Raw genomic sequence first — 19503 nt, forward strand, 5'->3', positions numbered from 1 at the left:
GCACATTTACTCATTCCACTGTATAGGATTCCTGTTAAGAATCCTTTGATCAGCTTTAGATATAAAGAAGATGAATGATTTTGCCCAAAAAGTTCCATTGAAGCAAATGGGAGAGAATTAACATCAATTAAATAGTTCCCAATTCAAAAGGAAACATCAGGGACAAAGACTCAATAGAATGGGAAATAGAGAGGAACAAGTATCCAAAGGAATGGATTTTCCCAAAGGAAATAACTGGAACTATAGCCTGCACGTTCACTTATGCCACTGTATAGGATTCCTGTTAAGAATCCTTTGATCAGCTTTAGATAAAAAGAAGATGATGGATTTTGCCCAAAAATTTCCTTTGAAGCAAATGGGAGAGAAGTAACATCAATTATATAGTTCCCTATTGAAAAGGAACTATCAGGAACACTAGACTCATTTGAATGGGAAATAGAGAGGAACAAGTATCTAAAGGAATGCATTTTCCCAAAGGAAAGGACTGGAACTATTGCCTGCACATTTACTCATTCCACTGTATAGGATTCCTGTTAAGAATCCTTTGATCAGCTTTAGATATAAAGAAGATGATGGATTTTGCCCAAAAAGTTCCATTGAAGCAAATGGGAGAGGATTAACATCAATTATATAGTTCCCTATTGAAAAGGAACCATCAGGAACACTAGACTCAATTGAATGGAAAATAGAGTGGAACAAGTATCTAAAGGAATGGATTTTCGCAAAGGAAAGGACTGGAACTATTGCCTGCACATTTACTCATTCCACTGTATAGGATTCCTGTTAAGAATCCTTTGATCAGCTTTAGATATAAAGAAGATGATGGATTTTGCCCAAAAAGTTCCATTGAAGCAAATGGTAGAGAATTAACATCAATTATATAGTTCCCTATTGAAAAGGAACCATCAGGAACACTAGACTAAATTGAATGGGAAATAGAGAGGGACAAGTATCTAAAGGAATGGATTTTCACAAAGGAAAGGACTGGAACAATTGCCTGCACATTTACTCATTCCACTGTATAGGATTCCTGTTAAGAATCCTTTGATCAGCTTTAGATATAAAGAAGATGATGGATTTTGCCCAAAAAGTTCCATTGAAGCAAATGGGAGAGAATTAACATCAACTATATAGTTCCCAATTGAAAAGGAAACATCAGGGACACAGATTCAATAGAATGGGAAATAGAGAGGAACAAGTATCCAAAGGAATGGATTTTCCCAAAGGAAATAACTGGAACTATTACCTGCACATTCACTCATTCCACTGTGTAGGATTCCTATTAAGAATCCTTTGATCTGATTTAGATATACAGAAGATGATAGATTTTGCCCAAAAAATTCCAATGAAGCAAATGGGAGAGAATTAACATCAACTATATAGTTCCCAATTGAAGAGGAAACATCAGGGACACAGACTCAATAGAATGGGAAATAGAGAGGAACAAGTATCCAAAGGAATGGATTTTCCTCAAAGAAAGAACTGGAAATATTGCCTGCACATTGATTCATTCTACTGTATAGGATTCCTGTTAAGAATCTTTTGTTCAGCGTTAGATATAAAGAAGATGATGGATTTTGCCCAAAAAGTTCCATTGAAGCAAATGGGAGAGAATTAACATCAATTATATAGTTCCCCATTGAAAAGGAAACATCAGGAACACTAGACTCAATTGAATGGGAAATAGAGGGGAACAAGTATCTAAAGGAATGGATTTTCCCAAAGGAAAGGACTGGAACTATTGCCTGCACATTTACTCATTCCACTGTACAGGGTTCCTGTTAAGAATCCTTTGATCAGCTTTAGATATAAAGAAGATGATGGATTTTGCCCAGAAAGTTCCATTGAAGCAAAGGGGAGAGAATTAACATCAATTATATAGTTCCCTATTGAAAAGGAACCATCAGGAAAACTCTAGACTCAATTGAATGGGAAATAGAGAGGAACAAGTATCTAAAAGAATGGATATTCACAAAGGAAAGGACTGGAACTATTGCCTGCACATTTATTCATTCCACTGTATAGGGTTCCTGTTAAGAATCCTTTGATCAACTTTATATATATACAGAAGATAATGGATTTTGCCCAAAAAGTTACATTGAAGCAAATGGGAGAGAAATAACATCTACTATATAGTTCCCAATTGAAAAGGAAACATCAGGAACACTAGACTCAATTGAATGCCTAATAGAGAGGAACCAGTATCCAAAGGAATGGATTTTCCCAAAGGAAATAACAGAACTATTGCCAGCACTTTCACTCATTCCACTGTGTAGGATTCCGGTTAGGAATCCTTTGATCTGCTTCAGATATACAGAAGATGATGGATTTTTCACAAAAAGTTCCATTGAAGCAAATGGGAGAGAATTAACATCAACTATATAGTTCCCAATTGAAAAGGAAACATCAGGGACACAGACTCAATAGAATGGGAAATAGAGAGGAACAAGTATCCAAAGGAATAGATTTTCCTAAAAGAAAGAACTGGAACTATTGCTTGCACATTCACTCATTCCACTCTATAGGATTCCTGTTAAGAATCCTTTGATCAGCTTTAGAAATAAAGAAGACGATGGATTTTGCCCAAAATGTTCCATTGAAGCAAATAGGAGAGGATTATCATCAACTATAATGTTCCTAAATGCAAAGGAAACGAAGGGTAAAGTAGACTCAATAGAATGGGAAATAGAGAGGAACATGTATCCAAAGGAATGGATTTTCCTAAAGGAAATAACTGGAACTATAGCCTGCACGTTCACTTATGCCACTGTATAGGATTCCTGTTAAGAATCCTTTGATCAGCTTTAGATAAAAAGAAGATGATGGATTTTGCCCAAAAAGTTCCTTTGAAGCAAATGGGAGAGAAGTAACATCAATTATATAGTTCCCTATTGAAAAGGAACTATCAGGAACACTAGACTCATTTGAATGGGAAATAGAGAGGAACAAGTATCTAAAGGAATGCATTTTCCCAAAGGAAAGGACTGGAACAATTGCCTGCACATTTACTCATTCCACTGTATAGGATTCCTGTTAAGAATCCTTTGATCAGCTTTAGATATAAAGAAGATGATGGATTTTGCCCAAAAAGTTCCATTGAAGCAAATGGGAGAGGATTAACATCAATTATATAGTTCCCTATTGAAAAGGAACCATCAGGAACACTAGACTCAATTGAATGGAAAATAGAGAGGAACGAGTATCTAAAGGAATGGATTTTCGCAAAGGAAAGGACTGGAACTATTGCCTGCACATTTACTCATTCCACTGTATAGGATTCCTGTTAAGAATCCTTTGATCAGCTTTAGATATAAAGAAGATGATGGATTTTGCCCAAAAAGTTCCATTGAAGCAAATGGTAGAGAATTAACATCAATTATATAGTTCCCTATTGAAAAGGAACCATCAGGAACACTAGACTAAATTGAATGGGAAATAGAGAGGGACAAGTATCTAAAGGAATGGATTTTCACAAGGGAAAGGACTGGAACTATTGCCTGCACATTTACTCATTCCACTGTATAGGATTCCTGTTAAGAATCCTTTGATCAGCTTTAGATATAAAGAAGATGATGGATTTTGCCCAAAAAGTTCCATTGAAGCAAATGGGAGAGAATTAACATCAACTATATAGTTCCCAATTGAAAAGGAAACATCAGGGACACAGACTCAATAGAATGGGAAATAGAGAGGAACAAGTATCCAAAGGAATGCATTTTCCCAAAGGAAATAACTGGAACTATTGCCTGCACATTCACTCATTCCACTGTGTAGGATTCCTATTAAGAATCTTTTGATCTGATTTAGATATACAGAAGATGATAGATTTTGCCCAAAAAATTCAAATGAAGCAAATAAGAGAGAATTAACATCAACTATATAGTTCCCAATTGAAGAGGAAACATCAGGGACACAGACTCAATAGAATGGGAAATAGAGAGGAACAGGTATCCAAAGGAATGGATTTTCCCAAAGGAAATAACTGGAACTATAGCCTGCACGTTAACTTATGCCACTGTATAGGACTCCTATTCAGAATCCTTTGATCAGCTTTAGATATACAGAAGATGATGGATTTTGCCCAAAAAGTTCCATTGAAACAAATGGGAGAGAATTAACATCAATTATATAGTTCCCTATTGAAAAGGAACCATCAGGAACACTAGACTCAATTGAATGGGAAATAGAGAGGAACAAGTATCTAAAGGAATGGATTTTCCCAAAGGAAAGGACTGGAACAATTGCCTGCACATTTACTCATTCCACTGTATAGGATTCCTGTTAAGAATCCTTTGATCAGCTTTAGATATAAAGAAGATGATGGATTTTGCCCAAAAAGTTCCATTGAAGCAAATGGGAGAGAATTAACATCAATTATATAGTTCCCTATTGAAAAGGAACCATCAGGAACACTAGACCCAATAGAATGGGAAATAGAGAGGAACAAGTATCTAAAGGAATGGATTTTCACAAAGGAAAGGACTGGAACTATTGCCTGTTCATTTACTCATTCCACTGTATAGGATTCCTGTTAAGAATCCTTTGATCAGCTTTATATATACAGAAGATGATGGATTTTGCCCAAAAAGTTCCATTGAAGGAAATGGGAGAGAATTAACATCAATTATATAGTTCCCCATTGAAAAGGAAACATCAGGAACAGTAGACTCAATTGAATGGGAAATAGAGAGGAACAAGTATCTAAAGGAATGGATGTTCCCAAAGGAAAGGACTGGAACTATTGCCTGCACATTTACTCATTCCACTGTACAGGGTTCCTGTTAAGAATCCTTTGATCAGCTTTAGATATAAAGAAGATGATGGATTTTGCCCAGAAAGTTCCATTGAAGCAAAGGGGAGAGAATTAACATCAATTATATAGTTCCCTATTGAAAAGGAACCATCAGGAACACTAGACTCAATTGAATGGGAAATAGAGAGGAACAAGTATCTAAAGGAATGGATTTTCACAAAGGAAAGGACTGGAACTATTGCCTGCACATTTATTCATTCCACTGTATAGGGTTCCTGTTAAGAATCCTTTGATCAACTTTATATATATACAGAAGATAATGGATTTTGCCCAAAAAGTTACATTGAAGCAAATGGGAGAGAATTAACATCTACTATATAGTTCCCAATTGAAAAGGAAACATCAGGAACACTAGACTCAATTGAATGCCTAATAGAGAGGAACAAGTATCCAAAGGAATAGATTTTCCTAAAAGAAAGAACTGGAACTATTGCTTGCACATTCACTCATTCCACTGTATAGGATTCCTGTTAAGAATCCTTTGATCAGCTTTAGAAATAAAGAAGACGATGGATTTTGCCCAAAATGTTCCATTGAAGCAAATAGGAGAGGATTATCATCAACTATAATGTTCCTAAATGCAAAGGAAACGAAGGGTAAAGTAGACTCAATAGAATGGGAAATAGAGAGGAACATGTATCCAAAGGAATAGATTTTCCCAAAGGAAATAACTGGAACTATTGCCAGCTCATTCACTCATTCCACTGTATAGTATTACTGTTAAGACTCCTTTGATCAGCTTTAGATATACAGAAGAGGATGGATTTTTCCCAAAAAGTTCCATTGAAGGAAATGGGAGAGAATTAACATCAATTATATAGTTCCCTATTTAAAAGGAACCATCAGGAACACTAGACTCAATTGAATGGGAAATAGAGAGGAACAAGTATCCAAAGGAATGGATTTTCCTCAAAGAAAGAACTGGAAATATTGCCTGCACATTGATTCATTCCACTGTATAGGATTCCTGTTAAGAATCTTTTGTTCAGCTTTAGATATAAAGAAGATGATGGATTTTGCCCAGAAAGTTCCATTGAAGCAAATGGGAGAGAATTAACATCAACTATACAGTTCCCAATTGAAAAGGAAACATCAGGAACACTAGTCTCAATTTAATGGCTAATAGAGAGGAACAAGTATCCAAAGGAATGGATTTTTCCAAAGGAAATAACTGGAACTATTGCCGGCACGTTCACTCATGCCATTGTATAGGATTCCTGTTAAGAATCCTTTGATCAGCTTTAGATATAAAGAAGATGATGGATTTTGCCCAAAAAGTTCCATTGAAGCAAATGGGAGAGAATTAACATCAATTATATAGTTCCCTATTGAAAAGGAACCATCAGGAACACTAGACTAAATTGAATGGGAAATAGAGAGGAACAAGTATCTAAAGGAATGGATTTTCACAAAGGAAAGGACTGGAACTATTGCCTGCACATTTACTCATTCCACTGTATAGGATTCCTGTTAAGAATCCTTTGATCAGCTTTAGATATAAAGAAGATGATGGATTTTGCCCAAAAAGTTCCATTGAAGCAAATGGGAGAGAATTAACATCAACTATATAGTTCCCAATTGAAAAGGAAACATCAGGGACACAGATTCAATAGAATGGGAAATAGAGAGGAACAAGTATCCAAAGGAATGGATTTTCCCAAAGGAAATAACTGGAACTATTACCTGCACATTCACTCATTCCACTGTGTAGGATTCCTATTAAGAATCCTTTGATCTGATTTAGATATACAGAAGATGATAGATTTTGCCCAAAAAATTCCAATGAAGCAAATGGGAGAGAATTAACATCAACTATATAGTTCCCAATTGAAGAGGAAACATCAGGGACACAGACTCAATAGAATGGGAAATAGAGAGGAACAAGTATCCAAGGGAATGGATTTTCCTCAAAGAAAGAACTGGAAATATTGCCTGCACATTGATTCATTCTACTGTATAGGATTCCTGTTAAGAATCTTTTGTTCAGCGTTAGATATAAAGAAGATGATGGATTTTGCCCAAAAAGTTCCATTGAAGCAAATGGGAGAGAATTAACATCAATTATATAGTTCCCCATTGAAAAGGAAACATCAGGAACACTAGACTCAATTGAATGGGAAATAGAGGGGAACAAGTATCTAAAGGAATGGATTTTCCCAAAGGAAAGGACTGGAACTATTGCCTGCACATTTACTCATTCCACTGTACAGGGTTCCTGTTAAGAATCCTTTGATCAGCTTTAGATATAAAGAAGATGATGGATTTTGCCCAGAAAGTTCCATTGAAGCAAAGGGGAGAGAATTAACATCAATTATATAGTTCCCTATTGAAAAGGAACCATCAGGAAAACTCTAGACTCAATTGAATGGGAAATAGAGAGGAACAAGTATCTAAAAGAATGGATATTCACAAAGGAAAGGACTGGAACTATTGCCTGCACATTTATTCATTCCACTGTATAGGGTTCCTGTTAAGAATCCTTTGATCAACTTTATATATATACAGAAGATAATGGATTTTGCCCAAAAAGTTACATTGAAGCAAATGGGAGAGAAATAACATCTACTATATAGTTCCCAATTGAAAAGGAAACATCAGGAACACTAGACTCAATTGAATGCCTAATAGAGAGGAACCAGTATCCAAAGGAATGGATTTTCCCAAAGGAAATAACAGAACTATTGCCAGCACTTTCACTCATTCCACTGTGTAGGATTCCGGTTAGGAATCCTTTGATCTGCTTCAGATATACAGAAGATGATGGATTTTTCACAAAAAGTTCCATTGAAGCAAATGGGAGAGAATTAACATCAACTATATAGTTCCCAATTGAAAAGGAAACATCAGGGACACAGACTCAATAGAATGGGAAATAGAGAGGAACAAGTATCCAAAGGAATAGATTTTCCTAAAAGAAAGAACTGGAACTATTGCTTGCACATTCACTCATTCCACTGTGTAGGATTCCTATTAAGAATCCTTTGATCTGATTTAGATATACAGAAGATGATAGATTTTGCCCAAAAATTCCAATGAAGCAAATGGGAGAGAATTAACATCAACTATATAGTTCCCAATTGAAGAGGAAACATCAGGGACACTAGACTCAATTGAATGGGAAATAGAGAGGAACAAGTATCTAAAGGAATGGATTTTCCCAAAGGAAATAACTGGAACTATAGCCTGCACGTTAACTTATGCCACTGTATAGGACTCCTATTAAGAATCCTTTGATCAGCTTTAGATATACAGAAGATGATGGATTTTGCCCAAAAAGTTCCATTGAAACAAATGGCAGAGAATTAACATCAATTATATAGTTCCCTATTGAAAAGGAACCATAAGGAACACTAGACTCAATTGAATGGGAAATAGAGAGGAACAAGTATCTAAAGGAATGGATTTTCCCAAAGGAAAGGACTGGAAGTATTGCCTGCCCATTTACTCATTCCACTGTATAGGATTCCTGGTAAGAATCCTTTGATCAGCTTTAGATATACAGAAGATGAAGGATTTTGCCCAAAAAGTTCCATTGAAGCAAATGGGAGAGAATTAACATCAATTATATAGTTCCCTATTTAAAAGGAACCATCAGGAACACTAGACTCAATTGAATGGGAAATAGAGAGGAACAAGTATCCAAAGGAATGGATTTTCCTCAAAGAAAGAACTGGAAATATTGCCTGCACATTGATTCATTCCACTGTATAGGATTCCTGTTAAGAATCTTTTGTTCAGCTTTAGATATAAAGAAGATGATGGATTTTGCCCAGAAAGTTCCATTGAAGCAAATGGGAGAGAATTAACATCAACTATACAGTTCCCAATTGAAAAGGAAACATCAGGAACACTAGTCTCAATTGAATGGCTAATAGAGAGGAACAAGTATCCAAAGGAATGGATTTTTCCAAAGGAAATAACTGGAACTATTGCCGGCACGTTCACTCATGCCATTGTATAGGATTCCTGTTAAGAATCCTTTGATCAGCTTTAGATATAAAGAAGATGATGGATTTTGCCCAAAAAGTTCCATTGAAGCAAATGGGAGAGAATTAACATCAATTATATAGTTCCCTATTGAAAAGGAACCATCAGGAACACTAGACTAAATTGAATGGGAAATAGAGAGGAACAAGTATCTAAAGGAATGGATTTTCACAAAGGAAAGGACTGGAACTATTGCCTGCACATTTACTCATTCCACTGTATAGGATTCCTGTTAAGAATCCTTTGATCAGCTTTAGATATAAAGAAGATGATGGATTTTGCCCAAAAAGTTCCATTGAAGCAAATGGGAGAGAATTAACATCAATTATATAGTTCCCTATTGAAAAGGAACCATCAGGAAAACTCTAGACTCAATTGAATGGGAAATAGAGAGGAACAAGTATCTAAAAGAATGGATATTCACAAAGGAAAGGACTGGAACTATTGCCTGCACATTTATTCATTCCACTGTATAGGGTTCCTGTTAAGAATCCTTTGATCAACTTTATATATATACAGAAGATAATGGATTTTGCCCAAAAAGTTACATTGAAGCAAATGGGAGAGAAATAACATCTACTATATAGTTCCCAATTGAAAAGGAAACATCAGGAACACTAGACTCAATTGAATGCCTAATAGAGAGGAACCAGTATCCAAAGGAATGGATTTTCCCAAAGGAAATAACAGAACTATTGCCAGCACTTTCACTCATTCCACTGTGTAGGATTCCGGTTAGGAATCCTTTGATCTGCTTCAGATATACAGAAGATGATGGATTTTTCACAAAAAGTTCCATTGAAGCAAATGGGAGAGAATTAACATCAACTATATAGTTCCCAATTGAAAAGGAAACATCAGGGACACAGACTCAATAGAATGGGAAATAGAGAGGAACAAGTATCCAAAGGAATAGATTTTCCTAAAAGAAAGAACTGGAACTATTGCTTGCACATTCACTCATTCCACTGTGTAGGATTCCTATTAAGAATCCTTTGATCTGATTTAGATATACAGAAGATGATAGATTTTGCCCAAAAATTCCAATGAAGCAAATGGGAGAGAATTAACATCAACTATATAGTTCCCAATTGAAGAGGAAACATCAGGGACACTAGACTCAATTGAATGGGAAATAGAGAGGAACAAGTATCTAAAGGAATGGATTTTCCCAAAGGAAATAACTGGAACTATAGCCTGCACGTTAACTTATGCCACTGTATAGGACTCCTATTAAGAATCCTTTGATCAGCTTTAGATATACAGAAGATGATGGATTTTGCCCAAAAAGTTCCATTGAAACAAATGGCAGAGAATTAACATCAATTATATAGTTCCCTATTGAAAAGGAACCATAAGGAACACTAGACTCAATTGAATGGGAAATAGAGAGGAACAAGTATCTAAAGGAATGGATTTTCCCAAAGGAAAGGACTGGAAGTATTGCCTGCCCATTTACTCATTCCACTGTATAGGATTCCTGGTAAGAATCCTTTGATCAGCTTTAGATATACAGAAGATGAAGGATTTTGCCCAAAAAGTTCCATTGAAGCAAATGGGAGAGAATTAACATCAATTATATAGTTCCCTATTTAAAAGGAACCATCAGGAACACTAGACTCAATTGAATGGGAAATAGAGAGGAACAAGTATCCAAAGGAATGGATTTTCCTCAAAGAAAGAACTGGAAATATTGCCTGCACATTGATTCATTCCACTGTATAGGATTCCTGTTAAGAATCTTTTGTTCAGCTTTAGATATAAAGAAGATGATGGATTTTGCCCAGAAAGTTCCATTGAAGCAAATGGGAGAGAATTAACATCAACTATACAGTTCCCAATTGAAAAGGAAACATCAGGAACACTAGTCTCAATTGAATGGCTAATAGAGAGGAACAAGTATCCAAAGGAATGGATTTTTCCAAAGGAAATAACTGGAACTATTGCCGGCACGTTCACTCATGCCATTGTATAGGATTCCTGTTAAGAATCCTTTGATCAGCTTTAGATATAAAGAAGATGATGGATTTTGCCCAAAAAGTTCCATTGAAGCAAATGGGAGAGAATTAACATCAATTATATAGTTCCCTATTGAAAAGGAACCATCAGGAACACTAGACTAAATTGAATGGGAAATAGAGAGGAACAAGTATCTAAAGGAATGGATTTTCACAAAGGAAAGGACTGGAACTATTGCCTGCACATTTACTCATTCCACTGTATAGGATTCCTGTTAAGAATCCTTTGATCAGCTTTAGATATAAAGAAGATGATGGATTTTGCCCAAAAAGTTCCATTGAAGCAAATGGGAGAGAATTAACATCAACTATATGGTTCCCAATTGAAAAGGAAACATCAGGGACACAGATTCAATAGAATGGGAAATAGAGAGGAACAAGTATCCAAAGGAATGGATTTTCCCAAAGGAAATAACTGGAACTATTACCTGCACATTCACTCATTCCACTGTGTAGGATTCCTATTAAGAATCCTTTGATCTGATTTAGATATACAGAAGATGATAGATTTTGCCCAAAAAATTCCAATGAAGCAAATGGGAGAGAATTAACATCAACTATATAGTTCCCAATTGAAGAGGAAACATCAGGGACACAGACTCAATAGAATGGGAAATAGAGAGGAACAAGTATCCAAGGGAATGGATTTTCCTCAAAGAAAGAACTGGAAATATTGCCTGCACATTGATTCATTCTACTGTATAGGATTCCTGTTAAGAATCTTTTGTTCAGCGTTAGATATAAAGAAGATGATGGATTTTGCCCAAAAAGTTCCATTGAAGCAAATGGGAGAGAATTAACATCAATTATATAGTTCCCCATTGAAAAGGAAACATCAGGAACACTAGACTCAATTGAATGGGAAATAGAGGGGAACAAGTATCTAAAGGAATGGATTTTCCCAAAGGAAAGGACTGGAACTATTGCCTGCACATTTACTCATTCCACTGTACAGGGTTCCTGTTAAGAATCCTTTGATCAGCTTTAGATATAAAGAAGATGATGGATTTTGCCCAGAAAGTTCCATTGAAGCAAAGGGGAGAGAATTAACATCAATTATATAGTTCCCTATTGAAAAGGAACCATCAGGAAAACTCTAGACTCAATTGAATGGGAAATAGAGAGGAACAAGTATCTAAAAGAATGGATATTCACAAAGGAAAGGACTGGAACTATTGCCTGCACATTTATTCATTCCACTGTATAGGGTTCCTGTTAAGAATCCTTTGATCAACTTTATATATATACAGAAGATAATGGATTTTGCCCAAAAAGTTACATTGAAGCAAATGGGAGAGAAATAACATCTACTATATAGTTCCCAATTGAAAAGGAAACATCAGGAACACTAGACTCAATTGAATGCCTAATAGAGAGGAACCAGTATCCAAAGGAATGGATTTTCCCAAAGGAAATAACAGAACTATTGCCAGCACTTTCACTCATTCCACTGTGTAGGATTCCGGTTAGGAATCCTTTGATCTGCTTCAGATATACAGAAGATGATGGATTTTTCACAAAAAGTTCCATTGAAGCAAATGGGAGAGAATTAACATCAACTATATAGTTCCCAATTGAAAAGGAAACATCAGGGACACAGACTCAATAGAATGGGAAATAGAGAGGAACAAGTATCCAAAGGAATAGATTTTCCTAAAAGAAAGAACTGGAACTATTGCTTGCACATTCACTCATTCCACTCTATAGGATTCCTGTTAAGAATCCTTTGATCAGCTTTAGAAATAAAGAAGACGATGGATTTTGACCAAAATGTTCCATTGAGGCAAATAGGAGAGGATTATCATCAACTATAATGTTCCTAAATGCAAAGGAAACGAAGGGTAAAGTAGACTCAATAGAATGGGAAATAGAGAGGAACATGTATCCAAAGGAATGGATTTTCCCAAAGGAAATAACTGGAACTATTGCCAGCTCATTCACTCATTCCACTGTATAGTATTCCTGTTAAGACTCCTTTGATCAGCTTTAGATATACAGAAGAGGATGGATTTTTCCCAAAAAGTTCCATTGAAGGAAATGGGAGAGATTTACCATCAACTATATAGTTCCCAATTGAAAAGAAAATATCAGTGACACAGACTCAATAGAATGGGAAATTGAGAGGAACAAATATCCAAAGGAATGGATTTTCCCAAAGGAAATAACTGGAAATATAGCCTGAACGTTCACACATTCCACTGTATAGGATTCCTGTTAAGAATCCTTTGATCTGCTTTAGATATACAGAAGATGATGGATTATGCCCCAAAAATTCCATTGAAGCAAATAGGAGAGAATTATCATCAATTATATAGTTCCCAATTGAAAAGGAACCATCAGGAACACTAGACTCAATTGAGTGGGAAATAGAGAGGAACAAGTATCTAAAGGACTGGATTTTCCCAAAGGAAAGGACTGGAACTATTGCCTGCATATTTACTCATTCCACTGTATAGGATTCCTGTTAAGAATCCTTTGACAAGCTTTAGATATAAAGAAGAAGATATATTTTGCCCAAAATGTTCCATTGAAGCAAATAAGTGAGAATTATCATCAACTATAATGTTCTTAAATGCAAAGGAAACATCAGGAACACTAGACTCAATTGAATGGCTAATAGAGAGGAACAAGTATCCAAAGGAATGGATTTTCCCAAAGGAAATAACTGGAACTATAGCCTGCACGTTCACTCATGCCACTGTATAGGATTCCTGTTAAGAATCCTTTGATCAGCTTTAGATATAAAGAAGATGATGGATTTTGCCCAAAAAGTTCCATTGAAGCAAATGGGAGAGGATTAACATCAATTATATAGTTCCCTATTGAAAAGGAACCATCAGGAACACTAGACTCAATAGAATGGGAAATAGAGAGGAACAAGTATCTAAAGGAATGGATTTTCCCAAAGGAAAGGACTGGAACTATTGCCTGCACATTTACTCATTCCACTGTATAGGATTCCTGTTAAGAATCCTTTGATCAGCTTTATATATACAGAAGATGATGGATTTTGCCCAAAAAGTTCCATTGAAGCAAATGGGAGAGAAGTAATATCAATTATATAGTTCCCTATTTAAAAGGAACCATCAGGAACACTAGACTCAATAGAATGGGAAATAGAGAGGAACAAGTATCCAAAGGAATGGATTTTCCCAAAGGAAATAACTGGAACTATTACCTGCACATTCACTCATTCCACTCTGTAGGATTCCTATTAAGAATCCTTTGATCTGATTTAGATATACAGAAGATGATAGATTTTGCCCAAAAAATTCCAATGAAGCAAATGGGAGAGAATTACCATCAACTATATAGTTCCCAATTGAAAAGGAAACATCAGGAACACTAGACTCAATTGAATGCCTAATAGAGAGGAACCAGTATCCAAAGGAATGGATTTTCCCAAAGGAAATAACAGAACTATTGCCAGCACTTTCACTCATTCCACTGTGTAGGATTCCGGTTAAGAATCCTTTGATCTGCTTCAGATATACAGAAGATGATGGATTTTTCACAAAAAGTTCCATTGAAGCAAATGGGAGAGAATTATCATCAATTATATAGTTCACAATTCAAAAGGAAACATCAGGGACACAGACTCAATAGAATGGGAAATAGAGAGGAACAAGTATCCAAAGGAATGCATTTTCCCAAAGGAAATAACTGGAACTATTGCCTGCACATTCACTCATTCCACTGTGTAGGATTCCTATTAAGAATCCTTTGATCTGATTTAGATATACAGAAGATGATAGATTTTGCCCAAAAAATTCCAATGAAGCAAATGGGAGAGAATTAACATCAACTATATAGTTCCCAATTGAAGAGGAAACATCAGGGACACAGACTCAATAGAATGGGAAATAGAGAGGAAGAGGTATCCAAAGGAATGGATTTTCCCAAAGGAAATAACTAGAACTATAGCCTGCACGTTAACTTATGCCACTGTATAGGACTCCTATTAAGAATCCTTTGATCAGCTTTAGATATACAGAAGATGATGGATTTTGCCCAAAAACTTCCATTGAAACAAATGGGAGAGAATTAACATCAATTATATAGTTCCCTATTGAAAAGGAACCATCAGGAACACTAGACTCAATTGAATGGGAAATAGAGAGGAACAAGTATCTAAAGGAATGGATTTTCCCAAAGGAAAGGACTGGAAGTATTGCCTGCACATTTACTCATTCCACTGTATAGGATTCCTGGTAAGAATCCTTTGATCAGCTTTAGATATACAGAAGATGAAGGATTTTGCCCAAAAAGTTCCATTGAAGCAAATGGGAGAGAATTAACATCAATTATATAGTTCCCTATTTAAAAGGAACCATCAGGAACACTAGACTCAATTGAATGGGAAATAGAGAGGAACAAGTATCCAAAGGAATGGATTTTCCTCAAAGAAAGAACTGGAAATATTGCCTGCACATTGATTCATTCCACTGTATAGGATTCCTGTTAAGAATCTTTTGTTCAGCGTTAGATATAAAGAAGATGATGGATTTTGCCCAGAAAGTTCCATTAAGCAAACATGAGAGAATTAACATCAACTATATAGTTCCCAATTGAAAAGGAACCATCAGGAACACTAGACTCAATTGAATGGCTAATAGAGAGGAACAAGTATCCAAAAGAATGGATTTTCCCAAAGGAAATAAGTGGAACTATTGCGTGCACATTTACTCATTCCACTGTATAGGATTCCTGTTAAGAATCCTTTGATCAGCTTTAGATATAAAGAAGATGATGGATTTTGCCCAAAAAGTTCCATTGAAGCAAATGGGAGAGAATTAACATCAATTATATAGTTCCCTATTGAAAAGGAACCATCAGGAACACTAGACTCAATTGAATGGGAAATAGAGAGGAACAAGTATCCAAAGGAATGGATTTTCCCAAAGGAAAGTACTGGAACTATTGCCTGCACATTTACTCATTCCACTGTATAGGGTTCCTGTTAAGAATCCTTTGATCAACTTTATATATATACAGAAGATAATGGATTTTGCCCAAAAAGTTACATTGAAGCAAATGGGAGAGAATTAACATCTACTATATAGTTCCCAATTGAAAAGGAAACATCAGGAACACTAGACTCAATTGAATGCCTAATAGAGAGGAACCAGTATCCAAAGGAATGGATTTTCCCAAAGGAAATAACTGGAACTATAGCCTGCACGTTCACTTATGCCACTGTATAGGATTCCTGTTAAGAATCCTTTGATCAGCTTTAGATAAAAAGAAGATGATGGATTTTGTTCAAAAAGTTCCTTTGAAGCAAATGGGAGAGAAGTAACATCAATTATATAGTTCCCTATTGAAAAGGAACTATCAGGAACACTAGACTCATTTGAATGGGAAATAGAGAGGAACAAGTATCTAAAGGAATGCATTTTCCCAAAGGAAAGGACTGGAACTATTGCCTGCACATTTCACTCATTCCACTGTATAGGATTCCTGTTAAGAATCCTTTGATCAGCTTTAGATATAAAGAAGATGATGGATTTTGCCCAAAAAGTTCCATTGAAGCAAATGGTAGAGAATTAACATCAATTATATAGTTCCCTATTGAAAAGGAACCATCAGGAACACTAGACTAAATTGAATGGGAAATAGAGAGGGACAAGTATCTAAAGGAATGGATTTTCACAAAGGAAAGGACTGGAACTATTGCCTGCACATTTACTCATTCCACTGTATAGGATTCCTGTTAAGAATCCTTTGATCAGCTTTAGATATAAAGAAGATGATGGATTTTGCCCAAAAAGTTCCATTGAAGCAAATGGGAGAGAATTAACATCAACTATATAGTTCCCAATTGAAAAGGAAACATCAGGGACACAGACTCAATAGAATGGGAAATAGAGAGGAACAAGTATCCAAAGGAATGCATTTTCCCAAAGGAAATAACTGGAACTATTGCCTGCACATTCACTCATTCCACTGTGTAGGATTCCTATTAAGTATCTTTTGATCTGATTTAGATATACAGAAGATGATAGATTTTGCCCAAAAAATTCCAATGAAGCAAATAAGAGAGAATTAACATCAACTATATAGTTCCCAATTGAAGAGGAAACATCAGGGACACAGACTCAATAGAATGGGAAATAGAGAGGAACAGGTATCCAAAGGAATGGATTTTTCCCAAAGGAAATAACTGGAACTATAGCCTGCACGTTAACTTATGCCACTGTATAGGACTCCTATTCAGAATCCTTTGATCAGCTTTAGATATACAGAAGATGATGGATTTTGCCCAAAAAGTTCCATTGAAACAAATGGGAGAGAATTAACATCAATTATATAGTTCCCTATTGAAAAGGAACCATCAGGAACACTAGACTCAATTGAATGGCTAATAGAGAGGAACAAGTATCTAAAGGAATGGATTTTCCCAAAGGAAAGGACTGGAAGTATTGCCTGCACATTTACTCATTCCACTGTATAGGATTCCTGTTAAGAATCCTTTGATCAGCTTTAGATATAAAGAAGATGATGGATTTTGCCCAAAAAGTTCCATTGAAGCAAATGGGAGAGAATTAACATCAATTATATAGTTCCCTATTGAAAAGGAACCATCAGGAACACTAGACTCAATTGAATGGGAAATAGAGAGGAACAAGTATCTAAAGGAATGGATTTTCCCAAAGGAAAGGACTGGAAGTATTGCCTGCACATTTACTCATTCCACTGTATAGGATTCCTGTTAAGAATCCTTTGATCAGCTTTAGATATAAAGAAGATGATGGATTTTGCCCAAAAAGTTCCATTGAAGCAAATGGGAGAGAATTAACATCAATTATATAGTTCCCTATTGAAAAGGAACCATCAGGAACACTAGACTAAATTGAATGGGAAATAGAGAGGAACAAGTATCTAAAGGAATGGATTTTCACAAAGGAAAGGACTGGAACTATTGCCTGTTCATTTACTCATTCCACTGTATAGGATTCCTGTTAAGAATCCTTTGATCAGCTTTATATATACAGAAGATGATGGATTTTGCCCAAAAAGTTCCATTGAAGGAAATGGGAGAGAATTAACATCAATTATATAGTTCCCCATTGAAAAGGAAACATCAGGAACACTAGACTCAATTGAATGGGAAATAGAGAGGAACAAGTATCTAAAGGAATGGATGTTCCCAAAGGAAAGGACTGGAACTATTGCCTGCACATTTATTCATTCCACTGTATAGGGTTCCTGTTAAGAATCCTTTGATCAACTTTATATATATACAGAAGATAATGGATTTTGCCCAAAAAGTTACATTGAAGCAAATGGGAGAGAAATAACATCTACTATATAGTTCCCAATTGAAAAGGAAACATCAGGAACACTAGACTCAATTGAATGCCTAATAGAGAGGAACCAGTATCCAAAGGAATGGATTTTCCCAAAGGAAATAACAGAACTATTGCCAGCACTTTCACTCATTCCACTGTGTAGGATTCCGGTTAGGAATCCTTTGATCTGCTTCAGATATACAGAAGATGATGGATTTTTCACAAAAAGTTCCATTGAAGCAAATGGGAGAGAATTAACATCAACTATATAGTTCCCAATTGAAAAGGAAACATCAGGGACACAGACTCAATAGAATGGGAAATAGAGAGGAACAAGTATCCAAAGGAATAGATTTTCCTAAAAGAAAGAACTGGAACTATTGCTTGCACATTCACTCATTCCACTCTATAGGATTCCTGTTAAGAATCCTTTGATCAGCTTTAGAAATAAAGAAGACGATGGATTTTGCCCAAAATGTTCCATTGAAGCAAATAGGAGAGGATTATCATCAACTATAATGTTCCTAAATGCAAAGGAAACGAAGGGTAAAGTAGACTCAATAGAATGGGAAATAGAGAGGAACATGTATCCAAAGGAATGGATTTTCCCAAAGGAAATAACTGGAACTATTGCCAGCTCATTCACTCATTCCACTGTATAGTATTCCTGTTAAGACTCCTTTGATCAGCTTTAGATATACAGAAGAGGATGGATTTTTCCCAAAAAGTTCCATTGAAGGAAATGGGAGAGATTTACCATCAACTATATAGTTTCCAATTGAAAAGAAAATATCAGTGACACAGACTCAATAGAATGGGAAATTGAGAGGAACAAATATCCAAAGGAATGGATTTTCCCAAAGGAAATAACTGGAAATATAGCCTGAACGTTCACACATTCCACTGTATAGGATTCCTGTTAAGAATCCTTTGATCTGCTTTAGATATACAGAAGATGATGGATTATGCCCCAAAAATTCCATTGAAGCAAATAGGAGAGAATTATCATCAATTATATAGTTCCCAATTGAAAAGGAACCATCAGGAACACTAGACTCAATTGAGTGGGAAATAGAGAGGAACAAGTATCTAAAGGAATGGATTTTCCCAAAGGAAAGGACTGGAACTATTGCCTGCATATTTACTCATTCCACTGTATAGGATTCCTGTTAAGAATCCTTTGACCAGCTTTAGATATAAAGAAGAAGATATATTTTGCCCAAAATGTTCCATTGAAGCAAATAAGTGAGAATTATCATCAACTATAATGTTCTTAAATGCAAAGGAAACATCAGGAACACAGACTCAATAGAATGGGAAATAGAGAGGAACAAGTATCCAAAGGAATGGATTTTCCTCAAAGAAAAAACTGGAAATATTACCTGCACATTGA

Source organism: Sminthopsis crassicaudata, chromosome 6, assembly GCF_048593235.1.
Source record: "Sminthopsis crassicaudata isolate SCR6 chromosome 6, ASM4859323v1, whole genome shotgun sequence".
Classification (NCBI taxonomy): domain Eukaryota; kingdom Metazoa; phylum Chordata; class Mammalia; order Dasyuromorphia; family Dasyuridae; genus Sminthopsis; species Sminthopsis crassicaudata.